Source organism: Chenopodium album, chromosome 2 (assembly GCF_948465745.1).
Source record: "Chenopodium album chromosome 2, dcCheAlbu1.1, whole genome shotgun sequence".
In the NCBI taxonomy this organism is placed as follows: domain Eukaryota; kingdom Viridiplantae; phylum Streptophyta; class Magnoliopsida; order Caryophyllales; family Amaranthaceae; genus Chenopodium; species Chenopodium album.
The window spans coordinates 23880932-23894821 of record NC_137835.1 but is presented as its reverse complement, the minus strand read 5'-3'; the positions used below and the strand labels follow the sequence as shown (position 1 = coordinate 23894821).

General features: G+C 37.0%; 1 long non-coding RNA gene across 1 annotated transcript in view; it reads right to left on the bottom strand.

The window, feature by feature from the left end:
* Positions 1–1094: 1094 nt before the first annotated feature.
* Positions 1095–13890, bottom strand: part of LOC145584547 (uncharacterized) — a 30888-nt gene continuing 18092 nt past the window's right edge. Inside the window, exon 3 of the long non-coding RNA XR_014100365.1 lies at positions 1095–1189. This is a non-coding gene — a long non-coding RNA (uncharacterized LOC145584547). The remainder of the gene's footprint in view (positions 1190–13890) is intronic.

Genomic DNA, 13890 nt, shown 5'->3' with positions numbered 1-13890 from the left:
TGGCTTTCGGTATAATTTTGATGGATAAATGTAGGAGGCGGCCTCTTATAATGGTTAGTATAGTGAAATATGTATCAAATTGTATTACTTGATCATTAAGATCATGTGCTCATGACTTGTAGGTTTCAGCAGCCGGTCTTTGCTTAGGTTGTTCACTAACAGGGCTTGCATTTCTGTTTTAGGTTTGCTATCGATCACTACTTGCTTTCGTTGCCAAAATTTGTCAATTTTTTTTACCATTATGATGATTTACTCTTTTTCTTATTGGTTACAATTCTCAAGACCATCACTTGCTGAGTGATTTCAGTCCTTACATTGCGCTTATTGGCATATTGGTAACTCCAAGCACTGAATTTGCTTTATTATTGTTGTTGCTGTTATGATATGTTTCTAAACAATAAATCAAGCGCATCTTATGTTCATTAATCATAAAATTACTCGCTAATATGATTACCACTACCATATAGGCGTATGATCTTAAACTTATATCTATGATGAATCATGCACCAATGAGTAATGTATAACAGGTGAAGATAGAATTACTTACTTCATTCCTTTGAACCTTTACTTCCTAAATAATCCGAATCTGATGAACTTCCTGCTCTAAGAAAATCCAGAAGTTGACTAAACTTCTTCTCCCAAACTGCATTATTATCAGCAATTTTTCTGTCCACGTCATTCTTAACAGCTTCCGCCTCTTTTTTTGGCTTGTTCAGCTTCTAATTTAGCTTGTTCTGCTTCTATTCTAGCATTTTCTTCTTCTTTTCTTGCATCTTCAATTGCTTGATCTGCTTTCTTTTTAACTTCATTCACCTCTTGAGTAAGATCAATTCGAGAGGGCTTTACTTTAAAATGTTGCGTAATACTTCTACCAGGTCCATGAGCTTTCAAATACCCATGTGTATCTTTGCCAAGCACATCCTGAATAATTTGCTCATTTGTTTTCTCATTAAGACCTTGCTCTCTTTGTTCCTTTAATTTATTTATCTCATCCTATAAATAAACAATATTAAATTAGATGATAAGATGGTAAATGTTAAATGGAAAATAACAAACATAAAAATTATAAACTTACTACTGCATGGGTGTTATTTGCCAAATTGATTGCATTCACAGCCTTCTCAGATTTTCTTGTACGAGTTGCAACCAATACATTAACTCTAGGACACTTCCCGCCATTCTTCTTCCTCTACGAACATTACAGAGTTTTTAGAAACAAATTTTAGTTGTTTGGAAGCTAATGACATTTAATTATGTCCAATAGAATTTAATTTTCCTTGTGTTCAGATTAAGCTAATAAAAAAATAGAATATTATTATTAGGTGTGTGCAGGAAAGGGGCGTGGGTGGTGACATGGTGTGCAGGATTGCAAGGGAAAGGGGGCGTGGGTGGTGACATGGTGTAGGGGTAGCTCGAAGTGCGCCTACGTTAAGAGCATGTGTGAATATGCTTGGCACTCATAGGAAGTGGGAATTGACATGTACGATTAGGGACAAGGAAAGTAGGGAGCCGCCAACAAGTTTTTAAGGAACTTGTAAACCGTTCACGGATCATAAAAAGGCAACCACGATAAGGGACAACGAAGGCAACAACAATCGACCTGTGAAGGTTACACTCCATTCATAATCCATGAGATTACTAACTCCATATGGTTCGAAACCACGAAAGGAGGATCGGAGATGATGGTACGAAGTGAGTCATGGAATCACATTCGCCCGTATTGGCCTCTACTCGATTCTTATAGTAAAAAACAATTCCTGCGATCTCAAAGGCATACAAACAAAATATTCAATTCGCTCCAATCTATTATTAAGCTAAATTGGTTGAATATTAATGCAACATATAATTATAAAACATTTGTGATTACTTGAATTAAGCAACAAGATTAAAAGGAACCTAAACCGGTTGTCCAAATTATCTTATTAGGCGTGATTTTAAATTACATATTCCCTTTAACATAAAATATGGTGATCATAAAAATAATAGAATAAACATTAATATTGGAAGCAATTTAGCAATAATTCCAACAATATAAAATCGTTAGAAAAATAATAGAAATAAGAGAAACATATTTCTTACTTTGATTCTGTTTGTTTTCAACTACTAAATAATAAACGAGTTAGTAACTCCAAGGAAATAATAATAAAACAATAATTAAATTAAATTAAATTAAGTAGAGTTGATTTGGGGCCAAACCCTCAAACAGTTCTACCTTTCACGCCTTGGCTTAAGGACAGAACCACGAGTAAAGTATGGACTCCTTGGAGTACTTGAAGAAGAAATTTTGAAATAAGAAGGGTAGGCTAGTGTTTAGGCTAGAGCATAGAAGAGAGAAAAAACTAGAGAAATTAATTCATTCCTCGTACATCAGAAATGAGGGGGTATTTGTAGAGAAAACGTGCTGAGGGAACACACGGAACCCTAAAATGATAAAAACCCTAAAAAAGTATCCCGCGACACGGCAAACTGTACTGTGACACGGGAAGTCCCACCGTCAAACGGGAATGATTCCCGTGACACGGTGGAATTTTTTAGTTAAACGGGAAATTTTAGTAAACGGGGAAGAAAACGCGTTAAGGGTTTACGCGGAAAGGACACGGAAATTCCTGTGTCATAACAAGTTTTCCGTGTTACGGGAAATCCCACCGTCAGACGGGAATGATTCCCGTGACATGGTGGATTCCTGCCGTGGCGCGGGAATTTTCAGCCCGTTTTTCCGTCTAAATACATTTTTAACCCTAATTTCGTTCAGCATTTTAAGTGTCGACTGATAATTTCAGGCCTTTTTTCTGATTTATTATTATTTGGGCTAAGATAAGAAAATAAGCAACAAAAATAAATAAAAGGTTCGGGCCAAAAATAAATAATAAAACAATAAAATAAAAAGGTTTGGGCTAAAATTAAATAATAAGTTTGGGCTGAAATTAAAACTATGCTTTTACCAAACATCAAGACTAATCCATGGACTATTCAAAAATATGAATTTAATCAAATACGATTTTTTAAGCACTCTCGGGATTAAATACTAAAATCGACCAATAGTGGCGGTGAAAGGTTGTTCATCATCGGGTTTGGTTTTGGGGAGACATTTTTAGGTGTCTACAGAAGCCCCCACTTTGACCGAGTTTATAGAAACGTCAGTTTCGAAAACGATAGTCAATGTAGTCGATAGGGACGGAGAATGATTTAAGACGTTCTGCGATCCTAAATCACTCTTTATACGCCGATACCTGCAAAAAAAATGTTAATTCCACAGATAAAAGAGTAAAAGGATAGAATACGTATCTGGCACCAGTGTATCGGTGAAAAATGAGTTTGGCGGCTTCCTATGCTTGAAGGAATCCACCGGATAACGTTCGTTGAAACGCTTTCCATGCCTGAGGAAAGCCGACTGAGGAGTTTGGTAGTTTTCTATTAAGCCTGAAGAAACCTACCGGATGATACTTTCCATGCCTGAGGAAAGTCGACGTACGAATTTGGTGTCATTCTATGCTTGAAGAAATATGCCGATGATGCTTTCCATGCTTGAGGAAGGCCGACAAAGGAATTTGGCGGTGTGGGGAATAATTTCAAGTGTTAATCCCCTTTGCTTGAACCCCACTGTGATCATACACTAAAGTACGGTGGCGTCCAAAAGGGAAGAAGATAGAGCAAAAGAGTCGCCAACATGTTTTAGGAACTTGTAAACCATTCACAGGGTGAAGGTTACACCCCTTAACGATCCAAGAGATCGTCAACTCCATAAGGTCTAGAACGTTCGGGGATGAAGTTACAAATCCAACCTAAAAGAGACTGAACCTGCCCTAATAATAGGCCTCTACTTTATTCAGATCGTATTCATGTGCGCTTTCTGACTAACATGCAATCAATAGGATTACCCTAAACTTGTTTATCTATATTGGTTGAATATAATGCACAAATAAATCTATTATTGGCGATCACTTGAATTATAATCACAATTAACCCTAAACAAGATTATTAATTATCTTATTAAGCGTGATTACAAGTACCAATTCCCTTTAAACATGTATAAAAGGTGTGATCGAGCAATAAAAATAAATATCAAGCAACATAATAATAAATAATCAAGCAACATAATAATAATCATGACAATAAAATTGTAATCATAAAAATAAATTTTAATTAAAACAATCATAATCATAATAACGAACAATGATAATAATGATCATCACAATAACAATTATAATAAATATTATAATCATCAAATCATAATCATAGCAATCATAATTAATAATAATTATAATAATCATAATAATAATTATAATAATAGCAATAATAAAATTATAATCATAACAATTATAAAAATAATCATAAATCATGTTAAAGCATAATAATAGCAAGATCCTAGGCATGATACTAACAAGATTAATAACAAATCCTAGCATGTCACTAAGCAATAAAAATCAAATCTTCAACCCTAACATGATACTAACATGAATAAATATTAGGAAGAACATAGAAGGCATCATAACAATCATATTTAATATTAAATTTACCCTAGACATGGTACTAGGAATATCATAATAACAATTTATACATGATTTCTACATCATAACATCAATTAAAGCATTAAAGTACTTACTTTGATGCCTCGTACCTCTTTCTAATAACAAAATACACATGTTAGTAACTTCAAGGAAAATAATAAACAAACAATTAAATTAAATAATTGAAAGAGAGATTTGGGACCAAACCCTCAGAAATTAAACCTTTCACGTCTAGGGTGAAGGCAACTTCGAATATGGCTAGGTGTTTCTAAATCTTGCGAATGCGGAATTTTGTATTTAAAAGCAAGTTTAGAAAAGAGAGAGAAAGAAAGAGAGATGGTGAATGATTAAGGAAATCTTGATGAGAATTAGCGAATGATTAAAGAGAATGAAAGGGAATTGAAAACTGGTTGTAGGTGAGTATGGATTAAAACTGGTCGTTGATGAATGAAAACGAAGTTTTTAATACGTTATTTATAGAGAAAATCAGCCAAAAAGATAAAATATCAAAACAGAGCATCTGGCGCACCTAAAACAGAGCTGGCGCCAACTCCAGCTTATTGGCGCCAGGCGCCAACATTAGCGCCAGGCGCCAATGCCAGCGCCAGGCGCCAGGCTTAGCGCCAGGCGCCAATGCCTGGCGTTTGGCGGTAACCCTGTTTTTGACGCGTTTTCTAAAATAAGATAAATATTTTACCGTACAGGAGGATAAAATCATATCTTTTCCTCAAAAATGTTCTTTGATTTTAATTAAAACTCTGAAAAGTCAACAAAAGTCAATTTATCAATGCTAATTGAATTAGGAATGAAAAGAACCTTCTAGAAGAATCTAGAAGACTAAAACCATTCCTAATTGAATTAGGAATGATAAATCATATTAGGCCCTCTCCTAGATCATTGAGCCGCATATAAGGCTCAAACCAGGCCCAGTTTGGTAAATTGGCCATAACTTCCTCAATATTCATCGGAATTGGGCTTATAATATATCGTTGCAAAGCTCTTGTCAAGCCCCATCCAACTACACTACTATTGGACCCATATCATGGACCAACCAAACTGGATTGGCTGTTTTCTTAAAATAAGTTTTCAAAAACAGGGAGAAGAGAAAAGAAATTAAAACTATCCGCAACACTAGACTTTCCACACTTTCGCTTCATTCGATTATGATTCGACGTGAAAGGTACTCATAACTGGGTTTGGTTTTGGGGAGACACAAATGGGTGTCTACAGAAGCCCCCACTTTGACTGAGTTTGGAGAAACGCAAGTTTCGAAAACAAAAGTCAAAGTAGCGATAGGGACGGAGAATGATTCAGAACGTTCTGCGATCCTAAATCATTCTTGTAACGCCGATACCTGCAAACTAGAATTAGTTAAATAGATAAAAGAGTTAAGAATCGCGTATCTTACACCGTCGAGCACACGTCTCTGAAAGTAATTGATTTGTTTTGATGACCTCCTGCAAGCTAGAGAACGCCATCCCGCTTGAAAACCGCTACGCCCGTAACTGCTTCCAATATAGAAGATTGCTTTGCCTGAAACGATCCTCCTCCGCTTTGATAGTATTCCACGTCCAAGGGAACACCATCGAAGATTGCTTCTCTTGAAATAATCCTCAATTGTTTGTGACAACTCTCCACAATCTAGGGAACACCAACTTGCTGTTTAGATGTTCACTCGTCTCTGAACAAAGAGCTTCTCTTTTTTTGGATATGTTCACGCGCCACTGAACAAAGAGCTTGATAATAGGATACCCACGCGTCTCTGAGCTTGAAAATAGGATATCTTTGATGATATGTCCACGCGTCTCTGAACAAAAGAGCTTTTGAATGATATGCCAACGCGTCTCTGGAGCAAAAGAGCTAGATGGAAATGTTCACGCGTCTCTGAACAAAAGAGCTTGAATAATATGCCCACGCGTCTCTGGAGTAAAGAGCTTTTGATGGAGATGTTCACGCGTCTCTGAACAATAGAGCTTCGGTACTTGAACGTTTGTTGCGATAATCTTCTGAAGAAAAATTTCCGAAGACCAACGTTTTTCGATCTCTAAAGCTCGCCTGAACTTTTCTTCCGCTAAAACCAGTATGTCGGTGTCTCCGTTATTAGGCGCTTTCAGCTAAGTGAGACGATATTTCATCAGGTCGATCACTTATTGTTATTGTAATCAAACTGACTACTTAATCATGTCAAATTGCTTATAGGGGCTAACTGGCGTACCAAGGAACCCGAAATTGCTGTATGAGGTCGAAATCACCTTTCTGAGAGGCTTCGATCTCTGTCGCTACTGAAATATCTCTGGCGCCAGGAATTGGAGTAGGGTCCTCCCTATTCTGCTACACCTGTATTTATTTTTTACTATAGAACTTTGCCAATTTCTTTAACCATCTTAGGGTTGACCTAAGGTTTAATGTCGCTTGACTCATTGACTCGACACGACTCAAGGCATAATCTTGACTCGCTGTGATTGACTCGAGGTTGACTCGACTCAAAGTGAAATGACACGTGTGACTCATGACCCGTGTGTGCATTGTAATGTGATCGTGCGACTCGAAAATGCAAAAAAAGCAAAAATTTTCCGTCATTTTTGTGGAGGGTACCGACTTTCTCCCGAAAAAGAAAGACGCGAAAAAGAATCGAAAGTTTTGAAGATGCATGTTGAATGAGCTTAGTCAAACGTTGTTTGATACTATCTCTCAAGGTGCAAGGATTAATCCATCCCAGGCTATCTCAATGGTTGACTCCATGATAAAAGCATTTGGCTAAGCACTTCATACTTCGTGATGCAATGACAATTATGACTAATGAATGATTTTGATATGATAAGGCATGCTTCAGCGTTGTGTTAAGATTCCATGACAAAGGGTTCCTAAGGGAAGTATATTTGGTCATTTATCTGTGATGTGTGTGAAAGTGACACTAAAGCTAGGCCGCAAGGGCTAAGTGTGTGGTAAGATGTTATTTGTTAAAAGAGTCAAATGGTGGTGACTCTTAGGCTAGGTAAGCTAATGATGTAGGGATCAAGCCCCCAAGTCTAGCTCTAAGTAATTAGGGATGAGCATAAGAGATCCCTTGATATGATCATGGTGTAGGTGTGTGAATGTGAATATGAATGCATGTTTATTTCGGCCACACCCCAATGTGAGGTTGCCTACGTATCTTTTAGGAATCAGGCCGAACGTAACTCTAGTCGAACCTCACACAAGTGTGTATACCTCAAAAAGGTCTTTTTTTAAAGGGTTGTAACGTGGTTAGGCTAAAGGCTGAAGAAGAAGGGGATAAATGCTCAAAACCCTAGATAAGCCCCCAAGGTGTGCAACCTTGCTTTTAAATCTTTGTATTTTTATGCTTGAGTTTCTACTCTTTTTTACCTCTCTTTTATCGTTTGCTTTAGCATCTATTTTATTTTTATAAGTGTGGGTAATCCCAATCATGCGGTCTATCACTCACTTGCATTCATGTTTCTCAGGCACGGTACCGAGCACTCGATAAGAGACGCAATCTGAGACGTGTTCTTATCAAAGATATTTTCATATCAAAGACATTGGAACACTTACCCTTTTGTACACTTTTATGATTTTTTTGCTTTTATTTTTATTTTGATCTTTTGATATCACTTAAGACTTTTTAGAATTGCATAAGTTACACACCATCCCATCCCAAGGTTAGGTAGATGTAGGTTGAAAAAAGAAAGGTATATCGTTAGACGAGGCTCAAAGTGGTTTATGAAGAAAGGATTGTATAATTGAAGGGTGAAAGGTAATATGATGTGGCTACAAGGGGTGCCTCAAATCATTGGTATACCTTGTGCTTAATTCGACATGGATTTTTTTTTTTTTTTAATGCAATATAATGAAATGATCATATGTAAGGAAATAAATGCTCATTTTTATTAAAGGAAAATAAATAGAGAATCTACAAAAATAATCTAAGGGAAAAGAAAGGTGTTATGCTAGACTTATTGGGGAAAGGAAAAAATGAAAAAGAAATAGAAAAAGAGGTAATGAAATCTTGTCATTGAAGCTCGCCTCTTGTCTTGTGTTGTTTGCTTTATCATCACTCGCTCTTCTTGTTAACTGGACGCATGGGAAGCTTGTTGTTATCAATCAAATGTTGGATAGCCTCCTTTAGCTTCCAACAGCTCTCAGTAGCATGACCCCTACCTTGATGGTACTTGCAGTGTTCGTCTGGATTCCAAATAGGCGATCTCTTCTCAAGTGGGGGATCTTGAATAGGTCCAATGGGAGTAATGAGTCCTTTGGCATGGAATCGATCGAAAGCCTTATCGTTGCTAATTCCAATAGGGGTGAAATCCTTTCTCAGTTGCTTTCGATTACCCATGGCTAGGATCTCACTAAGGTCGAAAGTACCAACACTATTACTAGAGTAGGTGTTTCCGGAAAAAGAAGGATAGTTGTTCTTCTTCCCTTTACAACCACTGTTGTTATTATTACTGATCTTGGCCTTCTTGTCGCGCGGAAGAACATGAAGGAGATTTGAATCACTGAAGTCTTGAACACGATCCTTGAGAGCGAGACATACTGTGGTGTGACCACGACCTTTATGGTATCGACAATAGGAATTTGGATCCCCATTGGGAAAACGTTTTCCAGATGGAGGGTCTTGACTGGGACCAATGGAGCGAATATGACATTGATCATGTAGACAGTCAAAAGCTTCATTGTAAGGCGTTCCTATTGGTATGTATTCTGCAATGGTCCTTTTTGCCTGTGGCTTAGGAGCATTGAGTTCTTCATTAAACTCTTGGCGAGAATTTTGTTCGATGGCCATTACCCGATTTGCTAATCCTTCTACCACATTCAAGAGCGTGGCAACGACATCTTTTAATTTTCGAACGTCCTCTTTTAGACTTGACGAGTCTTCCCTGGTATTATCTAAGAAAAGACTTTCATACTCCCCAATCATGGCCACTTCATCGAGAGAGGTCATATAAGCTGTCTCGATCATGGGCTCTCCTACAGGTGTGATAAGAAGTGATGGATCGAAGGATGCTTGGTGATCTTCAATGGCTAGAATCTCGGAAGTTTCATTGTTATCGATCAGATCTTGAATAGCTTCTTTGCGTTTCCAACACTCCTCAGTGTCGTGACCCTTTCCTTGGTGATATTTGCAGTGCTTATTAGGGTCCCACTTAGGTGGCCTTGCTTCTGGAACTTGATCTTTGATGGGCCCTATGGGCATGACTAGGCCTTTGTGATGTAGCTTCTCGAAAGCTTTTTCATAACTCATACCAAGTGGAGTGAACACCCTCTTTGATCTTTGGATTCGCAGTTTAGAGGCGTTCGTGGCATGTACTTCATTAATGGGAGAGGAAGAAGAAGGATGGTCGCTCTTCTTTCCTCTCGCACTATTATCTTTTAGAAGGTCATCTTCAATGTCAATGCCTATATTATAGACAACTTTGAAAGTATTTAAATTGTGTTGGTACTTTAAGTGCCTTGAATACTTCCCTTGGAGATTCTTGATAAACATCCTCATAGATTCCTTTTCGGTAGGAGCCTTGACCATATTAGCAGAAGTTTCCCTCCATTTGTTGAAGAAGGAAGTGAACCCTTCGTTTTCTTTTTGTTTTAACATCTCGAGTTGTCTACAGTCCGTTTCGTCTTGAATATTGCACTTGTACCTATCAATGAAAGCGTTCGTTATCGACTCCCAAGAAGAAGTTTAATCTTTCTCGAGAGAAAAGAACCATTGTTGACAAACGGTTTCGAGAGATAGTGGGAACAGAGAGGGGAAAACCTTCTTATCGATACCCTTAATGCTCATTATAGTTTCAAAAGCTCTTAGATGGAAGTAAGGGTTATATGTTGCCTTGAATTTAGGGATGTCAGTGGCGTTGAACTTATGTGGAAGAAGTTCCTTGTCTAGCGAGACCCCTTGTGAACTCATGCCTTGAAATTTATAGTCACTAGATAGCTTGCTTAGACTCTCTTGCATGAGGTCCATCTGTTGTTGCTTCACGGGATCATTGATCTTGAGTGTGAGTAGCTTCAGTGTCTCAGTCACGATAACCAATTGGTTCCTAAGTTCATTGACTTCTTCTTGACTTGCCATTATCTTTTTTGCCTTCCTCTTTTGACGAATTGGTTTATCAAAAAGTGAGACCTGAATAAAGAGGTTGTCCTTGATTAATTGCCCTTCTCTCCTCGACCAAGTACTGTGGAAAAGGAATTTGGGGATATTCATTGTTAATTATTTGACTCAAGCTTTATTCAACATGAAATGGATGGAGGAAGTGAAGAAAGATGGAAGAATGTGAAAAAAAATGATGGAGATGGAGGGGTATGAAGAATTAGGAATAGAATGTACCCCCCAACTCAAATGACGGAAAAAGACCGACTCATGCATAAACCTAAGACATGGTCATGGTGATGTGTACTCAAAGTGTGTGCTAAGACTAGTGAGTGTAGGTGACATGTTAAGACTCGTGTCATGACCATGTGGCTAGACTATGTGATTAGACTCAATTAATGACTCGACAAGGTAATATCGACAGCGAAAATTAACCGAATTAATTGGTAAACTGGTTAATTAGACACTAGGTGATGACTCGATCAATAATCCGAACTGTCGGCAAAACGACAGAACTGGCGCCGCACTGTGTAGCTTAGCGCAAGACGACAGAGTTGTCGCCAGGCGCCACACTCCAAAGAGTGGCGCTACAGTCCAGGTTTTGGCGCCAATAGTGGAGCTCCAATCTTGGACTGTTTTCGGTGTTATGAATCAACTAGGGTACGCCTAAAGTCGTACTAGGTCAATTCCGATTAAAATATTAGACTTTATTTACTCAAATTAATTAATTAATTAATTAATTAGGCAAAGTTCTGTAAGTCATTATTTTTTTTAATCTCAAAACAAGTCAAACAAACGGTTAAGAGAAACATAGAATATATGCACAACAAATAATGCACAATTAGTCAAGTAGGCACAATATGATGCAATGAGTTTGCAACCTAACCATGGCTCTAGTTCTCTAAAGTTCGGGATATGGTTTAGTCAATAGAGGGTCCATGGTTAAATGTCCGGATGCACCGCGCGGAAGCCTAACCGTGAAGGGTTGGCGCGAGTGGATGGGACACCGCGAGTTTAGAAAAAACTCGCTTCCATGGTTTGGTGAATTCAACATTCTCGGATGTACCCTTTGTTGCACAGAGCGTTCAATCAGGTAGATGGTGCATGAATGACCAGAGGGTTATGTCCATATGTAGAACACATATGGGTTTCAGAAAAGTGAGAAAAAATTCAATGAGGAAGTAGGATCGAGCAAACAATACGAAAAACCGGTCGAAATTAGAACGCATATTTCTGGCTCAGTATCGGGGGAAGTTGGCGCCAGCAATCAGAAGACTGGCGCCAGTTTTTAGCTGTAGCGCCTGGCGCAAATGCTGGCGTCTGGCGCTACGGCTAAAAGTCTGGCGCCAATGCTCTGGCCCCTGGCGCTACTTCCCACATGCCTCAGCAGCGTTCTGTGCTCGATAAAATTTTCCAGTTTCGCGCGGTGTTATTTCGGTCCTAGTTGTGAAAGATATTTCTCAAATTTCCTACCTGTAAAATCCTATGTTTTTAATTCATTACAGATGGTCTTTCCAATGAGATCTTTTTTATGCATATGACAATTGTGTTAATCAAAATTACGCACATGAAATACTTAGAATTTTTCGAGTCTCATCCACTCATTCTAAATCATTGCCGAAACAAATTCAGGAATTAAAATAGAAATCGTCTCCAGTGGAGTCGCCAAAAACTGTAGGGAATAATTCAATCGTTAAAACCCCTTAGCTTGAACCCCACTGTGATCATACACTAAACCATTCACAAGGTAGTGCAAAAGAGTCGCCAACAAGTTTTAGGAACTTGTAAACCATTCACAAGGTGAAGGTTACACCCCTTAACGATCCAAGAGATCATCAACTCCATAAGGTCTAGAACCAAATAAGGGTTTGGGGATGAAGGTACAAATCCAACCTAAAAGAGATTGAACCTGCCCTAATAATAGGCCTTTACTTTATTCAGATCGTATTCATGTGCGCTTTCTGACTAACATGCAATCAATAGGATTACCCTAAACCTGTTTATCTATATTGGTTGAATATAATGCACAAATAAATCTATGATTGGCGATCACTTGAATTATAATCACAATTAACCCTAAACAAGATTATTAATTATCTTAATAAGCGTGATTACAAGTACCAATTTCCTTTAAACATGTATAAAAGGTGTGATCGAGCAATAAAAATAAATATCAAGCAACATAATAATAAATAATCAAGCAACATAATAATAATCATGACAATAAAATTGTAATCATAAAAATAAATTATAATTAAAACAATCATAATCATAATAACAATGATAATAATGATCATCACAATAACAATTATAATAAATATTATAATCATAAAATCATAATCATAGCAATCATAATTAATAATAATTATAATAATCATAATAATAATTATAATAATAGCAATAATAAATTTATAATCATAACAATTATAAAATAATCATAAATCATATTAAAGCATAATAATAGCAAGATCCTAGGCATGATACTAACAAGATTAATAACAAATCCTAGCATGTCACTAAGCAAAAAAAATCAAATCTTTAACCCTAACATGATACTAACATGAATAAATATTAGGAAGAACATAGAAGGCATCATAACAATCATATTTATTATTAAATTTACCCTAGACATGGTACTAGGAATATCATAATAACAATTTAAACATGATTTCTACATCATAACATCAATTAAAACATTAAAGTACTTACTTTGATGCCTCGTACCTTTTTCTATTAACAAAATACACACGTTAGTAACTTCAAGGAAAATAATAAACAAACAATTAAATTAAATAATTGAAAGAGAGATTTGGGACCAAACCCTCATAAATTAAACCTTTCACATCTAGGGCGAAGGCAACTTCGAATATGGCTAGGTGTTTCTAGATCTTGCGAATGCGGAATTTTTTATTTAAAAGCAAGTTTAGAAAAGAGAAAGAAAGAAAGAGAGATGGTGAATGATTAAGGAAATCTTTATGAGAATTAGCGAATGATTAAAGAGAATGAAAGGGAATTGAAAACTGGTTGTAGGTGAATATCGATTAAAACTGGTCGTTGATGAATGAAAACGAAGTTTTTAATACGTTATTTATGCCTGGCGTTTGGCGCTAACCATGTTTTTGACGCTTTTTCTAAAATCAGATAAATTTCTCCGTACAGGAGAATAAAATCATATGTTTTCCTCAAAAATGTTCTTTGATTCTAATTAAAACTCTGAAAAGTCAACAAAAGTCAATTTATCAATGCTAATTGAATTAGGAATGAAAAGAACCTTCTAGAAGAATCTAGAAGACT